This window comes from Cucurbita pepo, chromosome LG01, assembly GCF_002806865.2.
Source record: "Cucurbita pepo subsp. pepo cultivar mu-cu-16 chromosome LG01, ASM280686v2, whole genome shotgun sequence".
In the NCBI taxonomy this organism is placed as follows: domain Eukaryota; kingdom Viridiplantae; phylum Streptophyta; class Magnoliopsida; order Cucurbitales; family Cucurbitaceae; genus Cucurbita; species Cucurbita pepo.
The window spans coordinates 14286767-14310390 of NC_036638.1; positions in this window are offsets into that span (position 1 = coordinate 14286767).

Here is a 23624-nt window from a genome sequence, read left to right on the forward strand (position 1 = left end):
TCAATCAGCCAATTCAAATTAATTGTGATAATGAAAGTGCAATAAAACTTGTTGGAAATCCGGTGCTTCATGCTCGTTCGAAACACATTGAAACTCATTATCATTTTGTTCGAGAGAAGTGTTATCGCAGGATGTTGAATTGCAGAAAATACATATTACTGAGCAAGTTGCAGACATATTTACTAAGGCACTTGGCAAAGTGAAGTTTGAAGTTTTTCATAAATCTCTCGGAGTTATTGAAAAATAAGCTTGCACTAAGAACGCCCGTCAAAATTTAGTGCAACTATTGCTAGTTTGAATTAGTCAAATTGTTAAGTCATTCATTTTGATTATGAGTCAACCTAAATGGTATATTTATCTCTAGGGTAGTTATTTATAGGAATTATTTTAGTTTAAATAGGAGTATTAAATAAAACACCCCACACAACCACATTTCATTATTTCATTATTTCATTATTCAGTTGTCTCTATTGTATCGTCTTATTTGAGTTATAATAATTCTAATAATTTTAGATTTATTCACATTTTTTTTAGAAAAGATGGAGAAGGAAGAGGATGGAAGAAGAGGAAGGAGGGAGAAGGATGGAAGAAGAGGAAGGAGGAAGGAGGAAGGAGGAAGATAGAAGAAGTAAGAAGGAAGAAGGAAGAAGAAAGAAAGAAGAAGAAAGAAAGAAGAAAGAAAAGAAGTAGGAAGAAGGAAGTAGGAAGAAGGAAGAAGGATTATGAATGATACGAGATTCAACCCCGATACATGCTTTAAAAACTACGTTAAAAGATGATATGATATGAAGAAAAATGGAAGGGATTGTTTTACATGATAATGAATGAAAATGTTGGAATCTCATGGATCATTGTGTGCTCATGCATCGGGGAATATCCCTTTATTATGATGGTACAGACGCGTACTTTATGAGGCAGGAAAACGATCATTATGTTTATCCTTATATTCGACAGTCCCTATTCCTAAACGGTTGTCCGACATCAACAACTATTAGAGAATGATCGCTCGACAAGAAAGGGGCCTAGGAGGTGTACAAACCGATTGGTGGGTCCATACTCGCACATGTGAACCATGTGTAAAACAATAAATACACATCCAATTAGCCCATTTAGGATAACCGCAATATGAAAATAGATTAATATGATAGGTCTCATTCATGAAGTTGTATGTGTTTGCATTTAACTCCAATAATGGGGTTGCTTACTTAGTATTTTTTAAAATATTCAAGCCAAGTGCTACTTCTATTTCATATAGAAGTAAGACACCCGTGTACGGCTGATGACGACATCACAACTCGAGACCATGACACATGCATAGGGTAGTCGCACTTATTCCTTAGACTTAGGCTAGAATATGATATTTTTAATTTAATTTTTAATTTTTTTCATTTAGTTTAGTGTTGTGTCGTTTTAAAAATGTTTACGAATACGTAACTTCATGGTTGTGTTTTAAAATAAAAGATAATATTTTATGAAAGTTTAAAGGAACTATTTCCACATTTAATGTTCATGATATGAATACAGTAGCGGCCTTAGATTAAGTAGAAAATTTAAGATCGTTACATGAGGTGGTTAATATGGATGGTTAGGTCTTGAGAAGAGCAATTTTGAATGAGCAGGCCATATATGTCATAGAAAATTACCAAAAATCCCCTAAAAAAGAGACTTTTAAGATTCACAATGTTTTAGATATTTTCCACTATGTTAGAGAGGGGATGGGATGTTGTAACCTTTTCTCTCGGCCACCGTTGGAGGTTATCTCTCTTGAGTTTGTATGTGTAATACCCTCAATTTTCTTACCTAAAATAGGATGTCACTCCATGCATGCATGTCTTTAATAACATTTGCGAAAATTTAAAATAAAACATTTTCAAATGAAGTCACGGACTTATACATTTAATTTAAAACAAGAAATTAGAAATAACATAGTATTTGAGTACGAAAATGAAAAGTCACATGTCAACTACTAACTTAAAAACAATGCATACTGCCTATCTTGATTTTCGTGGTCATTCCAACATTCACCGTCATTCATACTGGGGTGCTTTACATTTACCTGGAAAATAAGGGTAGCATGTGGCTGGAGTATTTTTAAGAAATACTCAGTAAGTCACCCACTTTGGGGCTAGTAATGCAATCACACACATATATATATGATGAGACCTATCCTTTAAAATCGTAACATGACCTTCTACTCTTTTCAGTTCTGGGCAGAGTTGGATGTGTGGTACTTCTTCACACATGGACCCACTACGTGGATTCGTATACGTACTCCCTGGGTCTGACTTGGTTGGGCATATCGTGCTAACGCGTCACTGGACACCACAGAAAAGGAAAAAACCCACATGATATCATGGCGAACATAAATATCGAATGTTCGTGTCTGTACTTACATAACATAATGAGAAAGTATCCCAATGGGCATGTTATACATAAATGCATGAGCCCCCATGGTTTACAAACATAGCATAACATCAACATCATTTCCTTTTTCCTTTCATCCATGACATAATACATATATGCATTAGCTATACATGGTAGTCATTACATAATCCATCACATAGCTTTACATGGCAAGACATAGCATGACATACATATTGTTTCATTTCATTCACAACATGGCATAGTGGATATCACATGCATACATAACATAGCATCATATGTCATTACATAGAAGACGTAAACATAACATAAATATTATGGTGCATGCAAGTGTCACAGGGCATGCGTCATCATACATCATTTAATTCTCCCAAATTCAATAATAAGGTCATTTACTAGTTTGGCCTTGGTTGAAGTCCTTAACTAATTTATAACTGCTCCAAGACTATGTTTCAATGTTCAACTTCACCTATATCAACCCATATCACATCCTTAGAACACATTATTGAACTTGGTCCAGGTAAACGATCACTCACAATATAAATACTAAAAATATTCACAATTAAGTAAATGAGAGTCTTCAAATGCCCTTAATAAAGTCAAAAACAACTTCAGAAGGGTCGAAAATGACAGATTATTGAAAGCTAAACCCTAAACACAGTGATTACTTGGTCTAACTAAACACAGGGATTACTCCCAATATAAATACTAAAAATATTCATAATTAAGTAAATGAGTCTTCAAATGCCCTTAAGGTCAAAAACAAATTCGAAAATATAGGAAACCGTATAAAAATGGTATATGGAGTTGTGTAAGCCGCCCAGTTGAGCCAACACTGATGTGTGTTCACTTTGAGCATAAGCTCTTGTGGCTTTGCTTTGGGTCAATAATCCTCCCCTTGAACAAAGTACGCTATAAACCTCCCCTTAACCGAGGCTCGACTCCTTTCTCTGGAGCCCTCGAACAAAGTACACCATTGTTCAACACTTTAGTCACTTTTGACTACACCTTCGAAACTCACAATTCTTTGTTCGACATTTGAGGATTCTATTGACATGGTTAAGTTTAAGACATGGTTCTGATATCATGTTAGGAATCACGACTCTCCACAATGGTATGATATTGTCTAGCATAAGTTCTCATGATTTTACTTTGGGCTCCCCAAAAAGTCTCATATTAATGGAGATAGTATTTCTCACTTATAAACTCAAGATCTTCCACTAAATTAACCAACGTGGACTCACTCCCAATAATCTTCTAACACTATCGCCCAAATACTAAAAAAGGAAGGTCTCTAAAACCAGTGTTTCAATTTGGGAGCTATTCTGTTTGTTTAATGTAAAAGGAATTTGGTTATTAGTTGGTGAAGATGATGAATGCAAAATAATTGGAAAAGAAAGACGCGTGGATGGATATGTGAGACCGCGCCAGGTGTTGTATGGACAAAAGGAGATGTCTCTTACCCGTGGCTTCGCTTATTGTCTGCTTCCACTTTGGATTTGGAATCCTAACTTCCATCCTTTTCCATTTTTAGCCTTCAACCATTTAAGCTATCATCAAACACAACAACTCTCGTTCATTTTTAAAATCTCTCTCCTCTATTGGTCAAAAGAGCACATTTTAAAACAAACTTAATTAGACGTGCCTATTTGGGAAGCCCATACCACCTAGGCAAGCTCATATACCTCCTAAACTTGATTTGGGACTAATTACGCTCACGCTACCAAGAAAGAAAGGAGGGCATATGTATGCATTAAATGTCTAATGTACTAGAGCAGTGATCCATTCTCATTTCATATAATATGCTTGAGGTCCTGTATTTGAAAATCGTGGTAGAATGTCACGATGCACGTAATACTTTCATACTTTTTGTCACGACACAATTTAAAAACTTTAAAACCTAGACCGTGATGAAAAAGATGAACAAAAACAAAGGAAGGAGAATACAAAATATAAAAATAGAGGAAATTTTAAATTAAATTAAAACCAAAGACACCACAATTAATAATAAATTGAAATCCAATTACAAATTAGTACGGTTGAAATTTATTAGTAGAAAAATGGGTTTGGGATACCATTACAAAACAAAAACAAAAAATCTAAGATACAAAGACATATAGGACGAGATGACCTCCCCTGTGACCACGCAGCTTTCGAATACCCCCTCACCTCAACCGACAGCCTGCGAACACTTGAAAAAAATACTTAATAAGCAACCTACTTGTACGCTTTCATCGCATCCTTATCCAAGTAAGTTACCACGGTCTTTCTCTCTAGGCTCTAGGAATTTTAGTCCTAATTGTACAACGGTTCTCTTACATTTTATAGACCTAATTGGGGTCGAGAAGGTTTTCAACGAGTTCAAGTGCAGCAGATCTCCTAGACAACAAATCTCATATTGGGGTGAACCAACTTTCAGTTTTCATATTTAATAAGATTACGTAGGCACATCATAGAACGTCTTATATCCTGGGTTGAGGTGCAACCTCATCATATCTCATAGGACAATATGACATATGGTATGAACAAATCTATGTAAGGTTAAATGGCAACCCTTTCATAGGAAAAACCTTACCGTTAACATTGAAGAAGCGTGTGTGACTACCAACTACTTAATCTATCCATGTGGCCTTTCTCCCCTCTTAAGGTTGGTTTATATTACAGCGAGCCCGTTCAAGGGACTCTTGACTATTTTCACACACAATAGTGGCAACATTCATGAGCTAACTTACTTTTGTAGTCCACCGTTCCCCCTCAAGACTGGTTTACGCTCTCAACCCGCTTCTACACACAATAGTTTCTCATCAAGTCAACTTTTTATGTAGTCCCTCATACCCTCTCAAAGCTGGTTTATTTGATTTTGGCTCACTTCTAAACACGATAGTGACTCTTTAAGTTGATACCGTTTATACTACTAGGGATCTCGTAACATCTCTTAAATTTTCTTGGGTGTTGTAGAGACTTACTAGGTTCTTAAGGGCATCTAGGTAGTTTAAATCTCATCTAACATTTCAAGGATGTTTAGGGTTAGATCCTCAAGGCTAATCCAATCTCTGGGTGCACTCAAGTCTATATCTTTGATCGTCGCTCATGATCCTAAGATGTTTGGTCTACTGAAAATGTACTGACGTAAGTCAACGTAAAAATCACTTTAGCTATTGTGTCCTAATCTCCACTTGATCCTCTCATGCATGCTTTGTTAGGGAGATATTCCTATCAATCATCTAAAACATAGAAAATATAATCTAAACATTCATGCAAACTCGAAAGGGAGACAACATTCGTTAATCATTTCGAGCACATATCACAACATCTCATTCTCATTTCTAACACAATAGAAAGCCTTAAAATAGACATGTAACTTAAATTCTCATCTTGGAGACACTTTGGTAATTTTTAATGACATACATTGAAACGGCTCATTTAAAGTCATAATCATGCATATTCTAACTACTTAAGGTAAGACATTCTTCCAAGCTAGCACATTCTAGTGCTCTCTACATGTACTACATGAGAAAAATATGAATGGTTACTTATTGAGATGACGTGTGCCTTCTTGAGGAAGCTTTTCCACATGTTAGGAACTCATATTTTTTTTTATAAAAAAAAAAAAATTGTTTGGTAGGTCCTAATTCAAGGTATGTATCAAAATTGGGGCTAAAAACAGTTGAACAGATGTTAAACGGGACAAAAAGGAGAACATATGCGCCTCACACACGCACAAGAGGTCATCCATATGAGCAGCTCACGTGCAAGTATAGATGCACGACTCGAGGGAAACTCACGCTAAGGTCATGATATGTGGCGTGCTCTCATTGGTGCAGCCTTGGATCAAGTCAAATTGATAGAGGCAGGTGGCATATCGAGTTGGATGAGGCAGCTTGGGGTCGACACGATTCAAGTCTCCCTCTTTCGATGTGATGTGCCTCTCCCTCTAGTGTCGATGCATGTCCACACCAACGTTAGTCGGATTTCACCATGTTCGAGACGTGTCCCAGTCGTCACCTAATACTTTCATCACCTGCCTTGCCTAATGGTGTCGTCTACGTATACGACTTCCTTCATTAAAATTTCTTTGGTAGATCCTAACTCAAGTCCTAGTAAGGTCAATATTGAAATTGGGGATAAAAATAATTGATTGAAGGTCGAACGGGACAAAAAGAAGACTCACATGTTCATTGTAACACTCGAGTCTTGACGAGGTATTAAATATGAGTTTTCCTTTAAAGTTGAACTTCGGGGTATTAGAGCATAAATTTGAAGAGGAACAAAAGGAGAAAATTTTCACAAAAGTCCAAAAAATTAGGAAAAATCTGTCGAAGTCTTAGTAAGGGAAAACAGAGTCATTTTGCCCTTGTCTAATTAGAGGTATGCATGAGACCTAATAAGAGTGCACATGATGAAGAAAAAGAAAGAGAAGGAAAAAGAAAAGAGAAGAGAAAAGAAAATGAGGGAAAGTGGAAATTCACTTTCTCCAAATCTTGGATTTTTTAATTCTATTTTCTTCCAAATTTGAGATTTTTCTTAGAGTTTGGTTTTGACTTTTAATTATGTTGTTTTTGGAGAATTTTATACGAGATTCATACAGGAAGCTAGAGTTGATTCGGACCAGAAGGCGGTATTTCCAAGAATCCAAGAATCTAGAAATTTTATTGTGATATTTAAATTTATTTAATTCTTTTATGTGATTGTCCTAAAATTACGAGCAAAATATAAATGCGATGACCATAAATTTTTTAAAAGGAAATAACTATTTCAAAAATAAGCCCATACCTACATTTTTTTTATATTAAAGTAGCATTTATACATACACTATTATTATATTAAAGTAGCATTTATACGATTATCTATGGCCCTCCTCCAAATTTCGCTCTCATCCTCGATGAACAAGTTACCTAGAGAAAAATAAACATGAAATGAGTAAAAACTCAGTAAGTAACCTACATGTAGGCTCTTGATCACGATCTTAAGCTAGGATGTTAAATCTTATTGGGTTTTCAGGGGCATCTTGTTACATGTCACTTGCTCATCCTCAAAACTTCACTTAAAGTGGCTCTTAATTCTCTCCCATGAACACATGAATTGTGTAGTCATGATCATGTCATCCTACTAGTAAGTCCTACTACAAGACATCTCATCTAGGTGAGGGAAATAAGAGGCCCTTCATAACATCCTACTCGTGATACATAATATAGGGGATCCCACCTAAAAGAGGAATAGGAGCCTCATAGCACACCACATGATGGGAGATAATTGTGGTCATGAAACCTAGCAACTTATTTACCATGAGTATGATATTCAAATAATCCTAGCTATATTCTTGGCACATGGTTTATAATGAACCTAGGCTGGTACATTATACCATAAGGTAGTCTTACAACTTAATATATTTAACTTAGGTAAACATTAGAGGGCAACCTAACGTGATCGTATGGGCGTGAAAACTTTCTATTACCTTGATAACCTCATTTTAAGGTTGTGTATGAAGTTCCACATTACTTAGGTATCTTAAAAGTCGTAAAATGGGGTTATTATGGAAGAAGGGTATTATGGTTATTTTATACTTTTTCTTGATTTACCAACTTAGGTATGTCCAATGACTACCAAATTTCATACTTAACTTTTAACACACCATACTATGCCTAGTACTAAAATTTTATGGGCAGCAAGTTTATTTAGGGAGTCAATTAAAGTTGTTTAATTCCCGAGAAAAATATACCCTTAACTCAAGGTTCTTAATATTTTTCTTTAATGTATCATAAATTAATACCTTTATTATGGTATGTATTGAAATCCAAGTGATTTTTTTTTTTTTTTTTTTTTAAAGAAAAGTCCAAGATAACTACTTACCTCTTGTCTTGTGGTCGGGGCCTTGTTTCTCAAGCTTTCGGTACTCAATTTTCTCCAAATTTTCTTTGGCAGCATCCTTAAAGAGTCTAGTTTTTGGAACCATTGAGAATTTTATAAGAACCCACCAAAAAGAGGTTCAATTTGATTAAAAAAAAAACCAATGAGAGATTTTTGGGCTGACGTGGCCAGTTCAACATCATCGCTTCTTCCTCTTGCAGGGGAAGAAGATGCTCGCATGTTCTTCACCACTTCAAAACGGTCTTCTCCAGCCCATTTTAGGGTATTTCTCCCCTTGATTCCTTCAGTAAACTCAAAGAAGAAGTGTAAAGGAAGAGTTTGGGATTGATACCTTACCTATTCGTGGACTACAACATAAGTTATGAGCTTCCAAAATTGATAGAAAACTTGATCTTTCGCTAGAGTAATCCCAGATAATTTTGTTATTAGGCATGGTTATCTTGGCACTCTTAGGCCACGCTTAGTTCACAAAAAATTCTCCATACTTCACTTAAATTAGAGGAATGAATCTAAAAGGGTGACTTAGTGTGGTTGAGGCTAATTTTGGGATCTCCGTGTGGTCTGCAACTCAACCCATAACGCAAGGTTGAATTTCTTCTGGGCAGCTCGATTCGAGGTGAATTAGTCCTCCTTCACTAAAGAAACTCAATTTAATCCACTAAAACTTATAGAATCCTTAATTTTGAATATTTTGGATTGTAAATAGTGATCAAGTTTTACAATCAAATCTTACCCGATATTGAATCCCTTTGATTACGAACGTGCTTTGGGTTAGTTCTCTTTGCCGTCTTTTACGAAAATGATCCTTGGATGTGCAGAAACTGATTAGAATAGGTCTCATTTGGTGAATTCTCCGTAGTCTTGAGTTTGATTTCAGACCTTCCTTCATACTCTTAAAATGAGGGTCAGGGTTTAGGCATTTTCGGTGCTTCCCATCCTCACCAAACATGTGGATAATCTAGTTTAAAATGTGTAAGATTGTAATTGCCAAACATTTTCTACTTAATTTAAGGTCGTCACTGTATACATATCATGAACATTAAATGCGGAAATACTTCATTTAAACTTTCATAAAACGATATCTTCATCTTAAAACACACACATGGACTTAGGGTTTTTGAAAACATCTTTAAAGACGACACAACAAAATACTAAATAAAATAAATAAAAGTTTAAATTAAAAACATCATATTCTAGCCTAAGTCTAAGAAAATAAATACGCCTACCCTATGCCTGTATCGTGGTCTTGAGTTGCGATGTCGTCGTCAGTTATACAGGAATGTCTTACCTTAACTTGAAATAGAAGTAGCACGTGGCTTTAGTATTTAAAGAAATACCTAGTAAGTGACCACACTATTGAGGGTTAAATGCAAGAACATGCGAATGCAATGGCATCATACTCTGGGAGCTTCTTATTCCGAACACCCATTAGAAGTAGTAGCTGTCACGACAGCATTAGGTTAAACATATTGATCATTTTCTTGCCTGACTGTCATAGCATTATGATAAACATAATGATCATTTTTCTGCTTGGTCATCGCAACATTATGATAACCATAATCATTTTTCTACCTCATAACATATGTGTTCGTACTATCGTGAAGGACAAGAGGTATCTCCCAATGCATGAGCACACAATAATGCATGAGGTCCCAACATTTTTCCATTTTCATTATCATTTAATACAATATCGCTAGCGTTTCGTACATATCATATCGTTTTTCATATCATTTTACATATCGTTTATCAAATCATTTGTCATATCTTTCATGCATACGTCGGGGTTGTATTTCATGCTAGTTCGTCGTTTTGCATATCAATCACATCATATCACTCAAATTACATAAATATATCATATCACAACATTTAACAATTTTTCATCATATACATATCATACCAAACATATCGCATCACAATATATCATATCATAAACATGTTAATTTATCACATATCTCGTACCATAGCACATTTCATATCATCTTCATATCAACGTATATACATATATATCTGTCATTCACATGTATCATAATCATATCATATCGTAACACTTCGTGATCATATTGTTCCCTAACTTATCATAGCCTTAACATTCTTATACCTATCATAGTCATATTGTTACATGAACGTACCTTAGTCATATCGTTACAGGAACATATCCTAATGCTATCGTTCTATCAGTCTATCATAATCATATCCCTTTCTACCAATAACCATATTCTTTTATCAATTGATCTTGACTATATCGTTTTTTATCAATCTCTCATATCCATAGCACTTTGATACGTAACCTAACCTTAACGTTTCATGAACATATCTTACTCCTATCATTACATTACGTTTAGTGCATTTTTCTTGTATCCTATCTCAAACATATCATTGAACACATCGTACCGTAAGTATTATCACACAATTTACATATTATAACATATACATATCATATCACAAGCATATCGATCCATAAACAATTCACACATATCAATATATATGACACGTGCAGAACCACGAGATACGTGTCAACATCAAATATAACCATGTCGATAGTAAGGCCACTTACCTGATTAGCTTACGTTGTTGTCACGAATTTATCTATGAAAGTTCGATTTTGTCCATTGAAATCCAAATCAACTTGTGTGAGCCCATGACATCAATTTCAAATTTAAACTTCTACAAAATTGTTTTTCTAATTTACATTAGTCCATGTGTTATATTTCGTGCTAGCATTTGAGTTTTTGGATGAGTTAAAAGTCTTCAAATATTTATATAGGTTTATTATACTATTATTTTCATACCAACCATTTAATATCTGCTAGATATTCTCATTTCTCTTATTGTTTTGACCCCTTTTTAACATTTTTCACATATTTTCTTTTTTTCTTGATGTGTTTCTTTCTTTTTTTTTTTTTTTTAATTATATTCACAATTTGCCAAATTTTTAATCCATTCATACTCTTTCTCTAAAAATGGCTACGAGATTTCAAACTCAAATTAATATCTTCTCATAAATAAACTAATATCTTCTCATAAATAAACTAACCAATGGTAACCAAATTTATATCATTCAATCATAAGTAAGAAGAAGATGTAAAATACGACTACTAACCTCTTCATGGCATATCTCCTTCTAGCGAAACTAATAATTATGTTGCCGTAACTAAATCTACTTAAACCTTCTTGTTTTTGTGTTTGTTTTTGGAGGAAAGAAAGAATTCTGCATCTGTTTTTTACAGGAAGGAAAGGATTACTGGGTTGATAAACTTATTTTAGAAAATGAGTGGGGAGAGATTAAAGGAGAGGTGGGAAATAAGTTACACTTTTCTTTTCTTTTTATCTATGGCAGAATTGCTATAATTCTCCACCAAGTGTTGGTGGAGAGAAAGAGATGGGTTACCATTTTTTTTATTTATTATTTTTTGTTTCTTATTTTTTTTACCTTTTGTTACATCAAGTTTTGAGGGAAATGGTAGACTATAGCTCTAGAATATGAGTAAAGTTGGAGAACTCGATACTCATAAATAGAAGGTTTTATAACTCTCGATTGAAGGCTTGCTAACGCTTGCTTGCTCCTAATAGTTGCCCATTGCTCATAATTTATAGAGGGGAGGATGCTCATAATCTATAGAGGGTGGATCCACCAACGTTGAGACATCCAGAATCACCATAATTTCATCCTTGATCTTTCTAGATCTTCCATTGAAAAATTTGCTTAGATTAAAGTCTTACCGACTTTTGTTTTTACTCACAGTTGAAACAGTTGAATGGGATGAGTTATGAATGTTCTAGATTGTGTTCAATTTTGGAGGAGATCCAACTATTGGATTTTGAGATACCATAGACTTTATGCAGAAGGGTACGGTGGAGATATTGTTTTGGTCAGTAAGAGCATGTTCGTAATTATTCGTATTCTCACGAGTAATTGATCATTTCTAAATATTTTAATATTATTTTTCTAAAAAAAAATCATAATTTTTCTAAGAATTATTTCCCCTCCTTGATCATTTTTATCTTCTTGGCCACCTTGAGATTCTTGAGTAATTAAAAATCCGGGAAGTTATGTAATAATTGGAAAATGTTTCATTTCCCCCCTATTTTTTCAACTTTCATTTGTTATACAATTTGGTAGACATTATACTTTGCCCTATTTTGGAGGCTTAAATGTTCTTGGGTACCAGTTGGACTACAACTTTACAACTTTTGTGAAAACTCAAGTTAATTCGAGTTAGGTAGAGAATTAGCGAGACTCGTGTCGATTGATGGGTGGAGAAATGCAGTTGGAAGGACACCTGACCCCAAAATTCAAAGAAAATAGGTATGAATAGCAAGGAGAAATACAGCTGACCCGTCAGCTTCTCCAACCCTCACCTACCCTAATTGATCTAGAGGTTCGACCCGGTCCTTGTGCGCCATTGAGATTGCATTATGTGTTGCCACCAAGAAAATCGCGAAGAATTCTTACGTGGGAGTCGATTTAGCCAACTAGTATGTGCCACATGGCCATCCAAGAACATGTGTCTCCTCCCCTTAGGCGCGTCTATATGCCCACGTGGTTTGTGCACGTGGGCCTCCTCCTGCATGCGTGCAAGTAGTGACGCATGTCACTATTGTACTTCTCTAGCGGTGTGGCACAGTGATCTTCACATGCTCACGATAAGCCGTAAGGGGAAACTCAAGTCACATTCACATCTTTTTGCCCGTTGTGGTTCCATTGGACCTTAGGCAAGGTTTGCGTCAACCAAACACAACTTTAGCTAAATCAAATCTTGTTCGGCCACACACACCACTCATGCATGCATGTTAAATCGTTTGTGACTCTATGTAACTTGCCTCTACACTAGGCCAAGTCATTCGGCTCGACTTTACCTCTGCGTGTTAATTCGTAAACAACATTGCATCTTATCGCCATCTTCATTCCCAACAACACAACTCATGCATTGTGATTCCATCTCGTGTCTTGAGACAACTCGGTCATCTTAGCTTACTTGGACACATCCATTTGTTACTGACCCATGTGTCGATCATCTCATCAGGACATCTTGAACATCCATTCATCTCGATTCTCATCAGGCATTGGACTCTCCCGTGTCCATACTAAACCATTTATGGCATTTGTTCCAGATAACAAGTGCATAATCAAACCTCCGACACATGGACTGGGGTGAAATACTGGCACACCCGTGCCATCCGTCAATGTTCTTGAAAGACCATTTTCAAAGGAAGATGCCCCAGATGCTCGCCACACTGTGAGATACATATGTGCCAAAGGGTAGTTCGCTTAAGTTAGAGGGACCATGAGTGATGGAAAGCTGACAACATGCCTCCCTCTACCTTATATTTTGAGGCATTTTTATTCTTCCTCATTTAGACATCATTTTGGTGAACCGTCATACAGTATGGTGGAGAACCCGTCCAGTGTTTGATTGACGATAAAATTAGCAAGAATTCATGTTTCATATGGATGGAATTGGCTCCAGAACCGCATGTCCAAATTCCCTTTGAAACTCCAACTAGAGGTTAAAGCTCAGGTCTTACCTATCCCTTCAACAAGCCAATCTTTGGCCTTCTTGTCTACTCGTTGCCCTTATCTTGCATGTCTCATTCTAGCTTCGATGTCACTCTATATGGTGTGTTTGGTGAGGCACCGTCCTCATTGGCCACATCATGGTACTCATCTAGGTCCTCGTGTGGCTGGATGGGCACCACTTGAGGGTCGACGCTTTGCTTGTCTTGACATGAGGATCACAACCAAATCTCTTCATAGTATGGTTGTGATAATGCATGTGTGTGAGCCTATTTTTGCCTCGCTCGACCTCCCATTGTTTGTTTTCCATCCTAATTTCAATACTTACCCTAATTTTACTTTAATTAGGAAGTAGTTAGATGAATTTTAGAAATTTTAGAGCTTCTAACACCAAAAAAAATTAGGGTAAGTAATACTTTATGCAAGCATGTAGCCACACAGACTTTATGCAAGTAATACTTTTAGGGATCGCTAGGACGACTAGTATGCAAGTATTTCTTATCTTAGGTTGATAGAGTGCAGTTTAGGACCCTAATGGACAATTATAGATGAATGACTAAGCATGTTATTGGAAATGACAAAAATACTCCTAGTATGAGAATAGATTGTGCATGTCTATCAAATACTACAAGAAAGGAGGAATGGAAACTTGTGATCAGCGCTCCAGGTGTTTTGATGGATATTATCTCCCCTTTAGCATGTTTGAATTACATGTTAAATTGTATGCTAGATTTATGTGAATGCTTGTATGGATTATATGTGCTTAGTTAATTGATCAGAATATCTCTCTAATAAGATTGCATGAATGTTTAGATTATGTTTTTAGTGCTCTAGGTGATCGATAAAGTATCTCTCTAGTAAAGTATGCATATGAATTAGAATAATATTAGAGAGCTAGAGCTAGAGAAATTTATATGTTGACTTAGATTAATAAGTTTCCAGTAGACTTTACACCCTAAGATCGTGAGCGGAAATTAAAGAACTAGACTTGTGTGTACTCAGAGATTGCATTAACCTCAAAAACCTGACCTCGAGTGGCTAAGAAACGTGAGATGAGATTTAAACTGCCTAGAGGTCTTAAGAACCTAATAAACCACCACGACACCAAAGAAATTTAAGAGAACTTACGAGACCGCTAACAGTAGAAATGATATCAAGTTAAGGACTTTTTATTGTGTGTAGAATCGGGCCAATGCCCGTAAACTCACTTCGAGAGGGAACGAAGAACTGTTAAAGAAATCTCACAAATTTGTGAAATAAATCTCCCACACATTAACGATAGAAAGAGACAAAAAACACTCTATTTATCTGAGAAAAAAAAAACCTCTTCTTTTACTTCAAGGTTTTTTTTTTTTTTTCTCTTGATTCAAGAGTAGAAAGTACCATGTATTTATAAGCTCTTCTAAAACTAAATATAGCCATGAGAATGACACTATTTCCTAACCCATAAAGAGCCATTATTTCCGGTAAACATTCTTCGTCTTTTATCTCCAACCCTTTTGGCCTTTTGTGTTGGCCTTTTCCTTTACAACTGACTTTTGAATTTAAAACCTACTAAAATTAACTAAAAATAACATTTAACGTTTATTCAATAAAACTCCCCCATAAACTTAAATGCTTCTACCATCTATCATGCCGATCATCTTCTTGTATTTGTCGAAAAGTACTTTCGGTAGCGGTTTTGTAAAGATATCCGCAACTTGATCCTGACTTACCACATGCAGCAATTCCACACTTCCTTCTGTAGGATCGCACAATAACGCACACGCTCGATCTAGATGAACACAAAGAACAGGATAGAGAAAAGTGCAAGGAGAACTCTAGCTAAAAGAATTTGTATTGATGACTTCTTCAAGTATGTATAGCAAGAGAGAATTACAGAGAATAGAAATTACATTTCAAAACTCTACCCGGACGGGATATATATATAGTTTAGTTTACTATATATAGCTTTACCAGATTTAACCATCTACTATATATAGCTATTTACTATATATAGTTTTACCCGATTTAACCATCTACTATATATAGCTATTTACCATATATAGCTTTACCGGATATAGCTTTACCAAATATAGCTTTACCGGATATAACCGTTGACCAAGCTATAAATAAGCCGCATGCTCCATAACCTAACAATTCTCCCACTTGGAGATTGATCTAGTCAACCAAGAATTTCATTCTCAAACGACCATGAGCATCTTCATGGTCTTCATGGCACCATATCAATTGAGGCTTTGCACAACCTCAATATTCCAACATCAACACATTTTGTCAACATGTTTGCTGGATTCTTTGCACCCTCTATCTTCTCCAAACACATCACCATCTTTCACTAACCTGCAAGTGAAATGGTATCGTCTTCTGTGTTTTCTCTTTAAATGATAGACCGGGTTCCTTCGCCAACTGTATGACACTCTGACTATTTCTGTTAAGAATCTTCGTGCTGCTTCTTGCCCATTCTTCCAGATAGTCAGTCATCCATATCGTCTTCTTTCCAGCTTCAACTATTGCCACGTACTCAATGTCAGTACAACGCATTTTTGAAGTCTAGACGTCCCATCATCCATGGCTTGCTCCTACTTGGTTGTATCCTCCAACTGTAGGGTCTCATCAAAGGGTTGTGGTTCCCTTTCATCAGCAACAGATAGTGTAATGAAGGTACATACATATCTGGTAATCTGATAGTACAGGATGATCTTCTCAACACCAGTTCAGGTGTCACTTGCTCCACTACTGATTCCTCCGCAACAACCTCAGGAGTTTGTTGAGTATCTGCTACAAGATCACTTGGTGATTTTCTCCGCAACTCAACCTCAACTCCCACTTGCTTTGTTGTCTTGGAACCTTGCTCCACATCTGGTTTCTCAGCACTAGTCTTAGGAGTTTCTTGAGTATCTGCTAAAACATCACTAGGTGAGTTTCCCTGCAACTCAAGCTCAACTCCCACTTGCTTCGTGGTCTTGGAACCTTGCTCCACATCTGGTTCCTCAGCAGTAGTCTCAAGAGTTTCATGAGTATCTGCTACAACATCACTAAGTGAGTTTTCCTACAACTCAAGCTCAACTCCCACTTGCTTCGTCGAACCTTGCTCCACATATGGTTCCATTTCCAACTGCACTTTCTTCAATTCTCTGGCGGTCCTTGTGAAGCTAACTCGTTTTTGCTTGCTCCTAACGTAGTTCTCACAATGACCCACATCAACAGATTTCAGACCTTCTAAAACATCTTTTGCAGCCAGCCTCTTCATTCCTTTCGCGCTCATATGTTCAAGTCTATTGTACCATAGACTTGAATTTGAAGCACTCTCAGCAACAGCAGCTATGTTCATACACCCTGCAGTGGTGTATAAGGTTCCAGATTTTGAGCCACATGCTACCACCGTAGCACCCTTCATAATCTTCCACGAACTCTTTCCTAACTTTGTTGCATAACCTGTGCTGTCCAACTGACCAATAGAAATCAGGTTCCTTTTGAGACCAGGAATATATCTGACATTCTTTAATGTCCACTGATTTCCGGCCGGAGTTTTTATGCAGACATCTCCTTTACCTTTAATCTCCAAATCTTTGTTGTCGGCAAGATACATCTTCTTGAAATTTCCAGACTTGAAATTCCGGAACAACTCTTCATTTGGAGACGAATGAAAAGATGCACCTGAATGCAAAATCAAGGATTCAATCGAACTGTCCACGCTAAGGATTAGAGCATCCCCAATGTCTTCTGTTGAATTTATAGAATCGTCATCATCTCCAGATTTGTGATTCTACTTCCTCTTTGGTCTTGTACAACCTGTCCGAAAGTGACCTTTTTCTCCACAATTCCAACACGTTACGTTTGGTCTATTTGGAGATTTTTCTCGGTTCTTTGATTTTGATCGCCCTTTGTTTGGGCCCTTCGGTTTACTTCTTCCCCTTCGATCAACAATGAGAGCATTGTCTGATGAATCTCCAGTTTCTCGTTTGCGAATACTTTCGCTGAGAACTACATCTCGAATTTCATCAAACTTAAGTTTATCAGATCCTCGGGAACTGCTGATTGCGGCAACAACAGTATCCCATGACTCGGGTAAGGATGACATCAAAATCAACGCTTTAATTTCATCTTCGAAATTAATTTCCACCGAACTCAGTTGACTTATGATCATATTGAATTCATGTATATGATCAACAACAGGTCCACCTTCAGACATCTGTAGATTGAACAATCTCCACATCAAATACACCTTATTCATAGCCGATGGTCTTTCATACATATTTGACAGCGCCTTCAATAGATCTGACGTTGTCTTCTCCTTGATAATGTTGAATGCCACGTTTCTGGATAGCGTCAACCGGATCAGCCCTAAGGCTTGTCGATCCTTGAGCTTCCACTGTTCCGTGGTCATGGTATCCGGCTTCACCCCCAACAGAGGTTCGTGAAGATCTTTCTGGTACAGATAATCTTCAATCTGCATCTTCCAGAAACCGAAATCGGATCCATCGAACTTCTCAATTCCAATCTTTGAACTTTCCATCTTCACAGATCGTGGTGAATTTTGCCTTGCTCTGATACCAGTTGTTAGGATCGATACCAGTTGTTAGGATCGCACAACAACGCACACGCTCGATCTAGATGAACACAAAGAGAAGGATAGAGAGAAGTTGCAAGGAGAACTCTGGCTAAAAGGATTTTTTATTGATGACTTCAGGCATGTACAACAAGAGAGTACAGAGAATAGAAAAGTACATTTAAGAGCTTTACTGGACGGGATATATATATGGTTCAGTCTACTAAATATAGCTTTACCAGATTTAACCATCTACTATATATAGCTATTTACTATATATAACTTTACCCGATTTAACCATCTACTATATATAGCTATTTACCATATATAGCTTTACCAAATATAGCTTTACTGGATATAACCGTTGACCAAGCTATAAATAAGCAGCAGGCTCCATAACCTAACACCTTCCGTCACATGATCTCGGATAAAGTGAAAACGAATGTCAATGTGTTTGCTTCTTTCATGGTTCACTGGGTTCTTTCCCAACTCAATTGCTGATTTGTTATCAACTTGAATCACGGATGCACCTCGTTGCTTTAGCTCCATCTTTCTCAACAAACTTCTAAGCCATATCGCTTGAAAAACACACCAAGATGCTGCCACATATTCAGCTTCACACGTCGAGAGTGTCACGCTCGGTTGTTTCTTTGAAAGTCAAGTAAATGTTGTGTTGCCCATAAAAAATACATAACCCAATGTACTTTTCTGATCGTCTATGTCTCCGCACCAATCACTGTCAGAATAACCAACCAACTTGTAATCTTCTGTTTTCAAGTCGAATAACCCAAGTGACACCGTTTCTTGGATGTACTGTAGGACTCGCTTCAATGCCTCCCAATGTGAATAAATTGGCGCCTCCATGAACCGGCTTATAATGCCGACATTTAATAAAAGATCTGGCCTTGTGCATGTAAGATAGCGATGGCTTCCTACCAAACTTTGGTACCTATTTGCATCTACTCGCTCTCATTCAACGTACTTTGAGAGTTTTGCACTTGGTTCCATTGGTATTGATACTGATTTACAATTTTTCATCTTGTACTTCTTGAAAATCTCCTTTGCATATGTCTCATGTGATATAAAAATACCCGTCTCTCTTTTTTAACCTCCAAACCAAAGAAAAACTTCAACAAGCCCAAATCTGTCATCTCAAATTCTCGTGTCATTGTGCTATTAAACTCTTCTATCATCTAATCATTGTTAACTGAAAAAATGAGGTCATCGACATAAAGAGCAACAAGTATCACATTAACTCCACTCTTCTTTGTGTAAAGTGCATGCTCGTGGGGACATTGCTTGTACCTGTTCTCCTTGAAATATGTACCGATATGAGTATTCCATGCTCGCGGTGCTTGCTTCAATCCGTAAAGTGTCTTCTTCAATTTTAGTACCTTCTTCTCTTCTCCAATTTTCATGTACCCGGGTGGGTTGTTCGAGGTAGACTTCTTCTTCAAGCACACCATTTAAGAATGCCAACTTGACATCCATTTGAAAATTCCGCCATTTAATTGAGCCGCTTCGAAAATGAGCAATTGGATTGTCTTCATTCTTGCAACAGGAGCAAACACTTCGTCATAATCGATTCTCCCCTTTTGCTTGTATCCCTTCGCAACAAGTTGCGCCTTGAACACCCGCATCACACCAATGGGCTGACTTCCTTCCAGTAATTCTGTTAACTCCCATGTATTGTTGCGATGAATCGCTTCAATCTCCTTATCCATGGCAGTTTGCCACTTCTTGTCTCGCATCGCCTCTTCAAAGCTGATATTTTCAGCATCTGCTAGAAGACATACAAGGTGTACCTCATTTGTTGAATCATACAAGTCTCGCAAACTTCCCATTTTGGATTGTCGTGGTTCATCTTCTTCATCAGAAATTTCTGAGTTTGTTGATATACTTGTTGGTGCAACGACTGATGGTTCTCCAACTTCGATATTAACTTCCGTTGAATTGTTCAAGTCCCATTCGTTTGCTTCATTTACTCGCACATCACGACTCACCATTACCATCTTGCTTATCGGGTCAAGTAGCTTGTATCCTTTTGTCTTCTCATCATACCCAATAAAAATATATCTTTTGCTTTTGTCTTCGAGCTTTGTTATTTGTTGATTCGGTACTTGAGCATAAGACACACTACAAAACACTTTGAGATGAGAAACTGTAGGCTTTTGTCCGCTCCAAGCCTCTTGTGGTGTTTGATCATCTAACTTCGCATGTGGACATCGATTTTGCACATAGATGGCACATTTCACGGCTTCTGCCCAAAATTCCTTTGGCATCCTTTTGCTCTTGAGCATTGACCGAACCATGCGAGAATGGTTCAGTATTTTCTCTCGGTCACACCATTTTGTTGAGGGGTGTACGGTGTAGTTAGAAAGCGCCTTATGCCTTGCTCCTAGCAATACTCCATAAAAGTCGTCGAAGTATACTCGCGCCTCTATTGTATGTATCTACCTTATTGTTTGAACTCCAATTTTTTAGCTCGCGCGCCGCCAGTCCAAGTAGTTCCTTATTGTTTGAACTCCGATCTTCGAGCTCGCGTGCCGCTAGTCCAGGTGGTTCACCTCCTTCTAGTAGGTCTTCCATCCTCCGGTACTTGGTCACCAAACCATCATCGTGATTGGCATCCAGCGTCGAATCCGCAGTCTGTGGTGTGGCGACGGTGACAGTTTTCGATTCTACACTCGTCCTTCTCCCAGCTCGGTGACGAGGTACTCCATCGCAAATTGGTTTGGGATTATGTTCGCCTCGGTCACGTCGTTCCACTGTCAGAGTGTGTCAAAGATGACATCGCGCAACACGTGAGCTTGCCCCCCCCCCCCCCCCCCCCNATGCCTTGCTCCTGGGTTCGTAGCCGATGAAGACGACCTTCAGACCCCTCGGATCGAGCTTGGCGAGGTGGGGACGCGCGACATTCATGTATGCGACGCAGCCGAACACTCAGAGATGATGTATCGTTGGCTTCTTGTTGTACCAGGTCTCGTGTGGCATCTTCCCGTCGAGGCTTCGTGTTGGCGACCGATTGAAGAGGTAGACGGCTGTCATTATTGCCTCTCCCCAGAACCTCCTGGACATCTCGACCATCATCTGCAATGACCTTGCTGTCCCGACGATGGTCTAATTTTGGCGTTCCACCACCTCATTTTTTTGGGGGAGTAGGGCACCGTTAGTTGCGCTGCATGCCGAGCTTGTCGCAGTACTTTCCGAAGCTTGCTGAGGTGAATTCTTCGCCTCAATCCGTGGGCAACATTCGCATCTTCTTCCCGCATTCGGCCTCCGCTCGTGCTTGAATGCGCTTAATTGCCATTGTCACCTCACTTTTCGCTTGTAGCAGAGGATCAGCCACATGAAGCGGATTTTGTCATCGACCAACAGGAGGAAGAGGGTCTTGCCGCCTGGGGTCGGCGGCTTGATGGGCCCGTAGCCCCGGTCATATGGTTTTATTGCTCCTGTGTTGAGGACCCATCGCCAGTGCTCCTGCTGCTCGCCCCTCTCGCCGATCTGAGCGAACACTTGCTCCTCCATAAGTTGAATTGGCTCCCCAATTGGTGCCGTTGTTACGCCCAGCAATTGACACCTTCTTTCTTCCCGCAGTTTTAGCACTGGATTGGCCCGCCATCAGTCAGCTCGCTGAGGTGAATTCTCTGCCTCGGTCCGCGCAGCATTCGCATCTTCTTCCCGCATTTGGCCTCCCGCGAATGCGCTTAATGCCTCTGCCGCCTCATTTTTATCACATGAAGCGGCTTTTGTCATCGACGAGCAGGAGGAAGAGGGTCTTGCCGCCTGGGGTCGCCGGCTTGATGGGCCTGCAGCCCCCGTCATATATTTTTGTTGCCCCTGTATCAAGGACCCATCACTAGTGCATGCTGCTCACCCCTCTCGCCAATCTGAGCGAAGACTCGCCCCTCTCCCCGCTATTAGTCGGCTCCTTCTTTTGATCCCCCCTTCTTTCCCGCAAGCTCATGCTGCTATGCTGCTCGCCCCTCTAGCCGATTGAGTGGCCCGCGAGATTTTCATGGCTTCTTACCGCCTCCTTTGCGGTTGGAGGACCCATTCCTCTCGCCAGTGTTGTCGCGGAGCATTAGGCGTGCAAGCCATTGTCGACAGGCTCACCCCTCTCACCGATCTAAGCGGCCCGCCATCAGTCGACTCCTTCTTTTGATCCCCTTCTTTCTCGCGCGTGCGCCCGCCCGCTAGATTTCCATGGCTTCTTACTGCCTTTGCAGCTAGAGGATCGTTGCTCTCGCCAGTGTTGTCGTGGAGCTTTAGGCGTGCAAGCCATTGTCGACAGCTGAAGCGACACCCCGTGATCCGCATTGAAAATTCATTGACAAATTTGCTGTCCTTAAAGCGAATCTTCGAGAGCTCCTTCTACAGCCGCTCGATGTTGAATTCTCACACTCGCTGCACACCCCAACCCGACGGGATTTGATACCCTCCCAGGTCGATTGTGCGATGCGCTTGGTGGAGAGAGACGTCAGCATTGGGTACTGCACAAAGGCGTTTGTCTCCCAAACCACCCGCTCGACGATAACTTGACGTCTGTCTTCACGGCATCAGCCTCTTAGTGGCGAGATGGAGAAACCGGCACTTGGCGACGGCGTGGAGGAGTGAGCGAGCCTACTCGGGATGGACCCCACGATGTGTGTAATTTCGCGCTTTACATTTTCTTCTACTTAAACTTGAGACTTGTGTGTTGTTAGGTCGACGTTCTAACCAATTGAGCTATTCAACTTGGCTTTTGATAAAGTTTGGCTCCTCCGCAATGATATACCACCGGTGGATTAAACTAGGCTCTAATACCACTTGTTGTTTTGACTGAGGAGGAAAGCGTTGAGGAAAATGTTGGAGGAAAAAGTCCAAGGAATACTCTTGGAAAAAGAAACTAACGGAAAAATAACAAAGAGAGAGTATGCGCTGAAGACCCGATGTCTGTTTGTCATTCAATTGGCATATTTAAATAACAGTATATCCTCAAAATAGAAAAGGAAATGGCAACTGAACTAAAGTCATTCATTGGACGTGTGAATCCACTCACTTTAATTGTGGGGTTAACTAAAAAATAGTAACTAAAAACTAAAAATATAAATGATCTTGAGGGAGATTTTCAATCTAGGGATTTATCTAATATATATCTGTATGAATCAACTCGAGAGGTTGTTTAGCCCAAAATTCAGCCTTGATTTGAATTTAGGTTCTCGAATGCTTGCTGAGCACGCATTCTTCACAAAATTTTCCTTCGTAGTCCATGTTGGGTAGCCCGTGCACCATATTCTTCTTCGCTAACTCTTTTAGGCCGCCATGATG